Source organism: Epinephelus fuscoguttatus, linkage group LG14 (assembly GCF_011397635.1).
Source record: "Epinephelus fuscoguttatus linkage group LG14, E.fuscoguttatus.final_Chr_v1".
Lineage (NCBI taxonomy): Eukaryota > Metazoa > Chordata > Actinopteri > Perciformes > Serranidae > Epinephelus > Epinephelus fuscoguttatus.
In genome coordinates this window covers 38,451,216-38,462,898 of record NC_064765.1, presented here as the reverse complement: position 1 = coordinate 38,462,898, position 11,683 = coordinate 38,451,216, and the positions used below count along the sequence as shown (strand labels likewise).

The window sequence follows — 11,683 nt, the reverse complement described above, 5'->3', positions numbered from 1 at the left end:
AATATTGCTGTAAATGTGGTAAAAGGTGACGTTAAAAAAATAACAATACTTTTTTAAACATTGTTTGAAGCTAAATGTGGCAAAATGTTGATGTTATTTTCAGCGTGAGACACTTTACAAACGGCACCCCATACTATATTAGTAGGACAATAAAAATAAATATAGTGTAACAAGTATGTATACTGTATGCATACATCATACATAGCACAGCAGGAGAGACATAATGTTCCCTGAAGGATTGACTCCACGGTCCTTCTGATGTTGTCATGGGTTTTGACACCCAGAATCTCCCCTGGGGCCAGGACCTGGTTCACCATTGTCCAATCAAGAAGGTAATGGACTGTAATTGTGATGTAGTGTGTGTTTGTCCTCTCTTCTGCCCAAAGGTCAGTGGTTACAGCGCAGTCTGGGCACTAAAGGAATATTGAGTATTATGTTAATTGTTATTTGAAGCCTCACACAATCTTACAATGGATGGACAGATGAAGCAATTTTTTTAAAGAAGAATAAAAAAAAATGCTGTGATGTATGTATGTATGTATGTATTATGTAAACTTATGTTTAAGTTAAATGCAGACACGAAAGATAGTGATAAATATTGTGTAATATGTTCTACATTTAGCTATAGTAGGTCAAGCCAGTGTAAGTACTCAGAGGCCTACCTGCTGGAGCTCCTCTTTAACATGTTTCTTTGCCTTTTCATACTCATCTTCAACATGGCGAGAAACTGTCCGTGCACTTGGCAGAACATCTCCAACGTCGACACTGCTTCCATACTGAGCGCCAATGTTAAGTAGCTCCTGAGCAACACTGGCAAAGCCTTGTCCCTCTACAAAAGCAAAAGAGTTAGTCGAGTCTTCACCGCTGCTGGCACTTTACGCCGCACAAAAGAGGTGATTGTGGGCTGCCTTTCGCCGCCAGGTTTACAGTTGTGCCTCTGAAGGTCACTCGTCCCTGAGTGACTCCCTGAGTATATTTTACTAGTAATTTACATGTCTTACAAGCTGCGTAGGAAGACTTAACACCGTCAGTCTCGACTCTTAAAAATTTCTTCAGGACTTCAGACTTGTCCGAAAGCTCCGTCAATGTGATGCGCGAATCATTTTTCTTGACTTTAATCTGTAATGCTGCTTTCCCTACCTCCTCCGACTCCATTTTAGAGGGTTGTTACACCGTGTGTCAACATCCGTATACATCACGCGTTGGTCAGGTGGCTGGTTGCTGGTTGGTTGCAGCCATCCACCTGACAGGAGAGAATAAAAATGGATAAAACAAGACAACAGATCGACCAGCTTTATATTAAAAATAAGGAAATAGCATTTATTCATTGTGGAACTGCATTTTTGTATATAAAACTTGACTATTGTTATTATGATTCCCAGTCCCGCCCGCTCCCCTTGACTTTTTTTCCCATCCCGTCCCAATCACGTGATCAATAGTGAAACGGATTACCATGCCGTGGGAATCCCATGGGAATCACGTGACCCGCGGGACTCCCGAAAAAATGTCAGCCTCTAGTGGAGACACAGATCTCACAAATGCCAAACCCGCTGATTTATTTACCATTATCACAAATAAAACCAACAGAAAAGCTAATCAGTTCTTATCCAGAGTACAGATAAAACCAAAATCCAGATTCAAAGACTGATATTATGTCACTGTCCCTGAGATGAAAGCTTCATCGTCACTTCATTCGTGCATGGGGCTTGTAGAAAAGTCTGAGACTGAGGACCACTGGGCATCAGATTCCTGTTCCTTTATTTTGAGGATGAGATGACAAAAACAGCACAAAACAAAATGAATCTACTGTGTAAATATGTTCAAAATGCTGTTTTACTGAGATTTATGAAATCCAATATGGCCACCGCCTAGTGACACCACAATATGCAAATTAGATGAGTTAATTTACTCCCATCACAAACTTTGGGTCATGATGAATAGTTTTCTCATTTACAGTATGCCTTTATCTCTCACCACTTTCTCTCGTCATCTCGTCCCTGCTCTTTGCGGATGACGTGGTTCTCCTAGCTCCATCGAACAGTGACCTCCAGCTCTCGCTGGGACGGTTCGCAGCCAAGTGTGAAGCAGCTGGGATGAGAATCAGCACCTCCAAGTCCGAGGCCATGGTCCTCAGCCGGAAAAGGCTGGATTGCCCGCTCCAGGTCAGGGGGGAGGTCCTGACTTAGGTGGAGGAGTTTAAGTATCTCGGGATCTTGTTCACGAGTGAGGGTAGGATGGAGCGGGAGATTGACAGGCGGATTGGGGCGGCATCAGCAGTGATGCGGGCGCTTAACCGGTCAATTGTGGTGAAGAGGGAGCTTAGCCAGAAAGCGAAGCTCTCGATTTACCGGTCAATCTACGTTCCAACCCTCACCTATGATCACGAGCTCTGGGTAGTGACCAAAAGAACGAGATCGTGAGTACAAGCAGCCAAAATGAGTTTCCTCCGCAGGGTGGCTGGGCTCAGCCTTAGGGATAGGGTGAGGAGCTCGGACATCCGGGAGGGACTCGGAGTAGAGCCGCTGCTCCTCCACATCGAGAGGAGCCAGTTGAGGTGGTTCGGGCATCTGGTAAGGATGCCTCCCGGACGCTTCCCTTGGGAGGTGTTTTGGGCATGTCCAACCGGGAGGAGACCTCTGGGCCACCCCAGGACACACTGGAGGGACTACATCACCCGGCTGGCCTGGGAGCGCCTCACGGAGACATGCCCCTGGATATTCCTTTGTGACGTGACTTCACTTTGTCAGAACTACATATTCTTCTTAGCCTGTAAAATTGACTTGGCAATCTTACCTTGAAGGGTGAGGATAATAAAATTCAGAAATAGTTTTCATCAGCTGGAATCTTATAGATAGAAGTGGAAACATTTTTAAAACACATTTTTAAGGTTTCACAGTTGGAAAATTGAGTCTGAGCTTTTCTCCTGATTACACTTTGTGGAGTGAAAAATTAGTGTTCTATTATTAGTTCTATTATTTCTGCTCTGAGTAAGTTGTGTTGTTCACAGATCTCATCAATTATTGGCCTGATTATGTGAGTATGGTGTTATTACTGATCAATGACCAAAACTACACAAATGAGACTTGAGTTGTAAAAAACACAACACACATATCATCCATAGACTTCAGAAACTCCCTGTTTTTCTGCCTAGATAGCAGGGCAGCAATCAGGGTTACAGTGTCTGTCTCAGTTATGCTAACCCACACTCAGTGATTCACTGTTGAGTGCAACAAGCAGCAAAACAATTTAGCTATTCATGTGTAAAATTAACCATTCCTCATTGATGTTGATTTATATAGTAGTAGATGAATAGTGTTGGGGGTAACGTGTTACAGTTATATACTATGTTTTAGCAGTAATGAAGCAATATAACTCATTAAACTCATTACCAACAGAATTTCAGGTAGCTAATATTATTACATTTACAATGTCATGGAGTGCGTTACCACCTAAAAACTGTTTATTGTTTTCATTTTTCATTCATTCACAGTCATCCACACTGCTCCAATTCTGCAAGTGGGCCACCAGCCAGCCCTGCCTGACCCTCCCTGTGTCCAAATTTAAAAGGTCTTGGCTATTTAATGGTTCTTTATCATATTTTTTCATTTTAATACAAAGTAGTAACCACTGCATGTGAGTGCATGAATGGGTCAGACCTGTGCAGCACTGGATTTATAATGAACTGTAATAAACTGGAGCTTCTGTGCTTTGATTACCTGCTGTGAAACAACATGACCCTCATCCATTTAAAATGAACATTAGTTCTTCTGAGCTCATTTTGGTCAAAGTTATGCAAAAGTAGTGTAATAAGTAATTTATTACTCCACACATGAGTAATATTGTAAAGTTGCTTATTCCTTTCAGGTAATTAGTGATATGTAATATATTACATTTTGAACATAACGTGCCCAAGACTGTAGATGATCAAAGTCCATACAAATGTAGCCCTCTCTACTTGTTCTTAACTATCACACTTTAAAGATACAAACTTTGTCTCCAATTCACTGTTAAGGTTCTGAAACCCAACTAAAATTGTAATGATAGCACCAACAGTAGCTTTTGGGATCTGAGTAAGCAAATGAGTGCAATCATAATATCCAGACATGTATTCTTATTCATAGGGATGACATCCAAAACCTGGGGCCTGTATCACGAAGCAGGATTAATGTCTTAGCGAGGTAACTTCAGGGTTAACCCTGGGTTTTCGGTCTCACGAAGCCGGTTCAGTTCTTATCGGGGTAGATCACCATGGTAACTTACTCTGAACGGCTATCCTGCTCCGGAGCAGGGTAAGTTCAGGGTTGAATCTGATCCTATAAAAAGCACCATCCACTGGCTAATCAGCTGTTCGGGAAAAAATGACTCCGCTGACAGAAATGCAGCCCAGTCATGACGGGAAGTTTGATTAATTTGATTGATTTTGATTTGAAAGTTTATTTTGAACATTAAAAAACCCCACCCTTTCATAAGAAAGTAATTGATCATTTGCGGACACTTAAAAGCACCATTAATTAGTGCCAACATTTATTTTTGTTGGAGGAAAAGATCCCTTTTAAAGATAATGGGCCTAACTGACAGCTTTGCTGCTGGAAATTTGGAAAGTAGCCTATCATGTCTACACTTCATGGTGTTTGAGGGATTTTCCTTTTTGTTTTTTAAAGAGGGGGACTAGGTATATTTTTGCACAGCTGTTAATTTCTAACACAGCTCAATACCAGGATGATTTTATTCAGACTATCAATTTGGTGTTGATATGATTTAATCGTGGCGTCAGCTTTAAGCCTTATTGTAGCATATATAACGTTATGACAAAGAAGACCAATTTATCAGACGCAATGATGTTAGACGATAATTGTAATACACGCAATTCATCTGCGCAGCATTGATTTCATGGGATTCAAGGGTGTGATCAGTGTCAGATGTACAGGCACAGGTACTGTAGCTACTTGAACCAGTGATGAGTCATTTAACCTACACATCATTTTATTTGCAACCTTGTTTTGTCTTGATTTTTCCCTCTCTCCTCCTCTATTTCTTCTTTTCTGACCCATTTTTTTTCCTTCTCTATTATGTGATTTCATTGCTGTTTTGACAGCAATTTCTTTCTTTCTTTCTTTCTTTCTTTGATAAGCTTTTAGTGGCTTCTAACCTCTCCGGCACTTTTCTTTTTTTAATCTTGTAAATTTTCTACTGTCTGTTTTTAACATTATGTGAAAATAAACTAATCTAAACTAAAACTAAGCATTATTCATCCCGTTATGCGTTGCCACGCATGTTTCCTCCTCCTGCAGCTGCCAGTGTTGGCCTTTTCTGCAATGTTGCTTTTCTCCTCCTCATATTTTAGTAGAATTAATCTCTGATCCTCACATGAGAAATACTTTTTTTTCCTCACATATGGCGCTCTGTGAGGACGCTCAGTGACGCTGCGCTTCTCTCATGATTGTGATTGGTCCGCTGCGTGCGCGTTCACGGCTCTTGATAAAGCAACCCTGGGTTGAGTTACCGAGTTGATATCCAGCGTCGTGATACCGATTGCCATTGTTAGGGTTAGTCAACCCAGGATAGGTCTGGGTAACCCAGGAAAGGTTGATTTCACTTTGTGATACAGGCCCCTGGTTCTGAATTTGAACCAGTTCTAAATTTGTAAAAACCTGCAGTAATTTTAAGGCTGTTTCTTTTATTGGTGCTTGAGAGATCCATGGACCAGATTAAGCAGGGTGCAATTTATTAATTAATTTATTTATTTATTCCATCTGAGTAATGGTGACAGATGACACGATAGATGGGGAACCGCCCATTGGCCCGACATCCCATTGTTCCGACCATATTAAACCCATTGTTCCGAAGTCCGTTCCGAAATCATTATGATGCCCTGCGGTTAAGGTCTGGTTAGGTTTAGGCACAATAACCACTTGGTTAGGGTCAGGAAAAGATCATGGTGTGGGTTAAAATGAAAAAGAAAGTGACAAACACATAAGCCGTGAGCCTGCTTCGCCTCAAGCCGGTCGCGGCGCACCATACACCCGCCGCAAGCCGTTCAGCACCACGGACAGTCGGACTAATGGGATGTCGAACCAATGGGCTGTCGGACCAATGACATGGACCCGGATAGATGAATGGTAGGGTCTGCATTTTTATTTATTTATTTATTTTTTTGTTTTTTTGTTGTTGCTTTGGTTTTTTTGCCATATTGCAAAATGCGCACAACTCACTCTTGCAAACAGGACTGTTTTTTGACTGCCAGGCACAACTGGTGTCAAAACATTTTTTTAGAAGATTTTTCATTGACATTAATTTGTAATATTTCTGTACTCTATATGCCTGTACAGTGTCACTTTTGGAAAAAACAAAAACAAACGACAAACAAAACAAAAAAACAAACTAACTAACTAACAAAAAAAAGACCAATAAATTACACCAAATTTGGTACCAAGCAGGGATCTGCTCCAGACCTACCTAGCCGGTTTTGTGCAAATCCAACAATAGGACTCAGGACTAAATAGTTTGATTTGGCATGCATTAATGATTACATCTTATGTAGCTCCACCAATTTTTGGCACGTTGACAAATGTTCTTCGCTTTTCAATTGCTGTGATCACCCGAGGTCTAAATTGATGTCATGAGTGGACCCTGGTGTAATCGATGGCAAGTCTGTTTTTTATTTATATTATCTGATTTTCAGGAATGTACATGTCTCGTCATATTTATAAAACCTGTTAGTTTATGCATAAAGCTCACTCCCACTATGCTGTATTGACGCTAATAAAATGCAAGGGCTAAAATTAATATGTTGTTGCTGTACAGATGATAGATTATCCACTATACCACTGAAGTGCAAGCATTTACTCTAACTTTGATGAAATGACTGCATCACGATGTGAGACCATAACACCACCAAATGACCCTCCACTGTGCAATCCATCCATTATTTGAAGCATACATTATACCTTTATTTCTCACTTTTAACAGTTAATCAATGCAAGGAGATACAGGGACAAGCTGGGACAACATTTTACCACTGATTTCCCTGTGCACGCATTTTCACCGCACTACCAAAGCAGTGGAGAGAGGCAGTCTATCTCAGGTGAAGTGTCATTAAGGTTGGTAGCCATTTTTCATAATCCAGTTGAGCTCCAGAGATCAATACTTGTGTGTATGTGTGTGTGTGTGTGTGTGTGTGTGTGTGTGTGTGTGTGTGTGTGTGTGTGAGAAGAGGGAATGGAGGCTGTTAGTGGCTCTCTAATGCAATTTAATGCAAGCTGACCACAGTAATGACCAGGAGAAATGGAAGCCAAACGTTCCTGAGAATCAGAGGGCTATTTAATCCATCCACTATGAATTAAAGAGAAAAAGACACTCGATTCAGTCCACCACTGCTTTGGTTTAAAACCAGTTACATCAGGCTGAATCCCTTCCTTTGGAAAAGTACATCCATTTGGTACAGTGCTATATGTGGTATTTCTATTTTATTACATACTGCCTTACAATGAACTGTGAAACCCTTAAATAATTACCATAAGAAAAGCAGATCATGGCACATTATTTCAAACCCAACCATGTGCTTTTGTTGCCTAAACCTTGTGCGTATGTTGGCAAAACTTAACCACATGTGTTTGTTGCTGAAGGAAAAAAAATGTCAATTGGCAGGGTTGTACCAACATAACACATTTATTTTGTATGCAAAGTGTATATTTCCTGTGATAACAGAAGTGTTCTTTCAAATCAGATAACGCATGTAACAGACTTAAGTTGACGCGGCATCCCAGGATGTAAACAACCAATGCACCCAGGGTACCTTGCACATCTATGTCAACATGGAAAGTCAAAGACTAAACATCAATATGTGATGAGGTCAGAGTGAGAATGTTTTGTTTTTTTTATGTGTTTTGTTATTTATGTGTTGTGTGGTTCTCTGATGCAACACTGCATAAAACAAAAACTGCACAAGGGAGAAGTTTTTTCTCATTGGCTTTCTACCAGAAAGTCTTTCTGACAAAAACTGTACAAGGGAGAAGTTTTCCTCCAGCAGCCAATAATCAAACAAGCCACCAGCCAATTCAGCCATGACATGCTGTTTTCACTTTCACCACAAGTCCCACTCCGCTCCAATCAAAAAAGCCTTGGGAGAAGTTCGCCCGGTTTTAGGAGAAGTTGGACCCAGTATTAGGTGAAGCTGCACCCTGAACAACACATCCAGAACCTGCTCGTTGACATTAAACTGTAAAGTCAACCACAAAACTACTCACTTTGTAACATTAGCCCCTTTAGCCGGAAATAGCCTACACTGTGAAATTTTGGGCTGTCCCAAACGGAAGATGACCATCATGAAAGAAACGTGGCAATATCTTTGGTCGTGGCTCTAAAATGGTGGTCTTATGTCACAGTGTCACAGTGATAGAAGTTCAAGGATTGCCATCGTCACGGTCTTGTGATCAGAGACAGCCTGGGATAAAATGTGTCAGAAATTTGGGATGACCATTTCACTGTGCTGTTATGACCAATGTCTACTAACCATCCAATAGAAATGCAGCATGAAATGACACACTGTGGCTAAACCCAAACAAACAGACAGATAGCATATAGTCATGGAAGCAAAATAATCAAAGTTATTCACTTCACCTCCAAGTGGTTTTAATGTTTTGGCTGATCGATGTATATTGTAGCCTGAAATTCAGTAGGTGCTGTCATCCTACAGTGTGCATACATCAAAACTGATGTTGTAAGTTTATTAGATCCTTGTTGCACAGTGTAGCTGCACTAAACTTTTAAGATTGCTAAAATTGGGCGGCAGTAGCTCAGTCCATAGGGACTTGGGTTGGGAACCAGAGGGTCACCTGTTCAAGTCCCCGTCCGGACCAAAATATGAGAGCGTGGACTAGTAGCTGGAGAGGTGCCAGTTCACCTCCTGGGCACTGCCGAGGTGCCCTTGAGCAAGGCACTGAACCCCCCAACCGCTCAGAGCACCTGTCATGGGCAGCCCACTCTGACATCGCTCCACTTAGTGCATGTATAGGTCCTGTTTGTGCATGTGTGTGTTTGGACCTGTGTGTAATTGACAACAGAGTGAAAAAATTAAATTTCCCCTTGGAGATTAATAAAGTATATAAAATTAAAAAAAATAAATAATTAAAAATTAAATTAAAAAATCTGTTAATCTGTGAGAGGCTTAAGTCCGCTGACAATATAAAGTCAATCCAGGATCTTGCGGTAAAAAAACTTTGAATTTGCAGCCAATTTTGACAAAAATTGCGATGAAAATTGTGGCATTTTTATGTGATTTTTTTTTGCAAGAAATTGTGGCAAATGACAAAAATTGCTAGCCTGAGTGTCAGACTGAAGCTCCCAGAACCTTCAGTCTGACATGGCTTCCATTGAAGGTGATTTACAAGGGGGAGGGAATTTGATTTTTCCCTAACCAATCAGTAGAGATCAACAACTCACCCAGAATCTGACGTCATTAGTATCCATGCCTCGGGGTGCCGAAAGCAAGCGAGCATTGCCCGTTTAAAATGTCTCCATCGTCGTGCACGCCCAGCTGCATCGCCGTTAAATCCAGTTTAGCAGCTTCCTTAATTTGGTCCTCCATTAACGCGAGTAGTGGCGAAATACCTCGATAGCATCATTAATGTGGTCTGTAGGATCTGTAGCGGTCGCCATTGTTGCTATTCTCACCAGTTACCCACCAGCGTACAGCTTGACATCAGTGTGGCACTGATTGGCTAATCGCTAGACCAGCCCCCACCCCCGGCGTTCATTGGTCCGTCTATCGTTTGGACGAGATAAATCGCAAATTCATTGAAGTATGCCAGACCAGTAATGCAAGCCTACTCAGTTGAGTTGGTGGGGTCTATGGTCTGGAACCAGGCTAAAAAAATGCGGCTAATGACAAAAGGAGTCATGTAATCACTTGCTATAATAATCATACTGAATATTACAAAAATAGCTGCAAATGTTTTTTATAGTTCTCTTCTTTAGTTTTATTTAATTAGTTTCAAAACATGGACTCCAATAATGTTGCAAAAAATCCTGAGTGGATATTGTAGCTCTCAAACCACACAATGTGACTGTAAAACAACATGTAAGCTACATCCTCTGTAAACATAACATTTTAATAAATTCAAAGTCTCCATACTGCAATGCCATTAGCGCATTTAATGATGTGTCTGATGACATTTCAAATGACGTTGCATACGCAACGACTTCTGGTCGGCTGTAACATGCGGAAAAATTGCAGGACTTTTGAAAAATAGCTAGCCCCTGCAAACATCGCAGACTTTCGTTTAATTATTTTTATTATTGCGATCGCAAGAATATAGCTGAATATAGCTTTATATCGACTTGTTTTGGAAATAATTACACTGAATGATTCACTTTCACTTAGGTAAGGTATCCATATGTTTTTAACCTACCTTTACCTTTTTAGACACTTCAGTATTATTATGCACCAAATCAGATATATTGTAGCATTTAGAAAAAGAAAGTATGAGTTGAATGTTAACATAAACAGTGTTTATTTTCATTTAACATTAATGCTGGGGTTTCTGCATGAAGGTGCATCTAACATCAAGCCTGCATAATTGTTTTGGGCTAACAAGAAATAATGCAAGCCGGTTGATGTCAGTTAGACTTCTAATTTGGAATAGCATTATCAATTAAACCTCAAGAAGTAAAAGTGAAGCATTTTTTTTAAAGATATTTTTTAGCCTTTAATTGATAGGACAGATGAGCGTGAAAGGGGGAGAGAGAGAGTGACATGCAGCAAAGGGCCACAGGCTGGAGTCGAACCCAGGCCGCTGCGGCAACAGCCTTGTACATGGGGCACCTGCTCTACCACTAAGCCACCGACACCCCAAAAGTGAAGCATTTTAAACTAAAAATGTAGATTAATATCAGACTCGCTATAGAGTAGAACTGTACAGCCCAGTTCAGTCCAAAGATTTGCGATGAAACTAACTTTTAGAATGTTGCAGAGGTTTGAACTAACTGTCAACTCAAGCGGACTGATGGTGTCACCTGCAACTCCACTAGTCAAATCGCTGGTGGCTGGTTTTAGAATGTAAGGCCAGTCAACTGTTTCTACATCCAGCCGGCTGGTAGTGAAGTCTGCTGGTGTTTGCTTGCTGCGTCGGGTGCTCGTCCCTGCTGAGTTCTCTGTTTCCATCCTAATGTGTGCTGGTATCAGACGATGGGTTGCTGCTGCTGCTCACTGTATGTGTTCTTGCCTCTCCACACACACATTCTCATTGACTCATTAATTGGTGCTGCCTACTTATGTTATTGTGGCATATTGATTATGAATACAGTCCATCTGATGTTTGTTTTGTTTATGTTTGTCTCCCTTTCATCAATACTACAAATGCAACTGAAGCCAGTATCTCACTATTACTATCCTCATTCATATTTTAAGCTACAAATTATATTCAGTCACAAGATAAGCCTGAAAAACTGCAAACAGAGTGGAGTTACAGAGAGTTGTTGCATAGAGATGATACACCATCTAATCTAGTTGCATTGGTGTGAACTGCCAGGTTTTTAGAACATTGTAGAATGGCACATCTTTGGTCTGAATTGGGCTTAAATTTGCCATTGTCTTAAAAGTGTTGTAATATTTTGTGTTAAATCACTTATTCAAAAATTAAATGCACCGTGTAGTGTCATTGTGTATATTATGAACGTTAAATGC

At 40.8% G+C, this 11,683-nt stretch overlaps 1 long non-coding RNA gene across 1 annotated transcript; it reads left to right on the top strand.

The window, feature by feature from the left end:
- The first annotated feature begins 311 nt into the window (after positions 1 to 311).
- Positions 312 to 3,650, top strand: LOC125901012 (uncharacterized). Its single transcript, XR_007450923.1, has 3 exons — positions 312 to 332; positions 3,008 to 3,033; positions 3,491 to 3,650. It is a non-coding gene; the product is annotated as an uncharacterized LOC125901012 (long non-coding RNA).
- Positions 3,651 to 11,683: the final 8,033 nt, after the last annotated feature.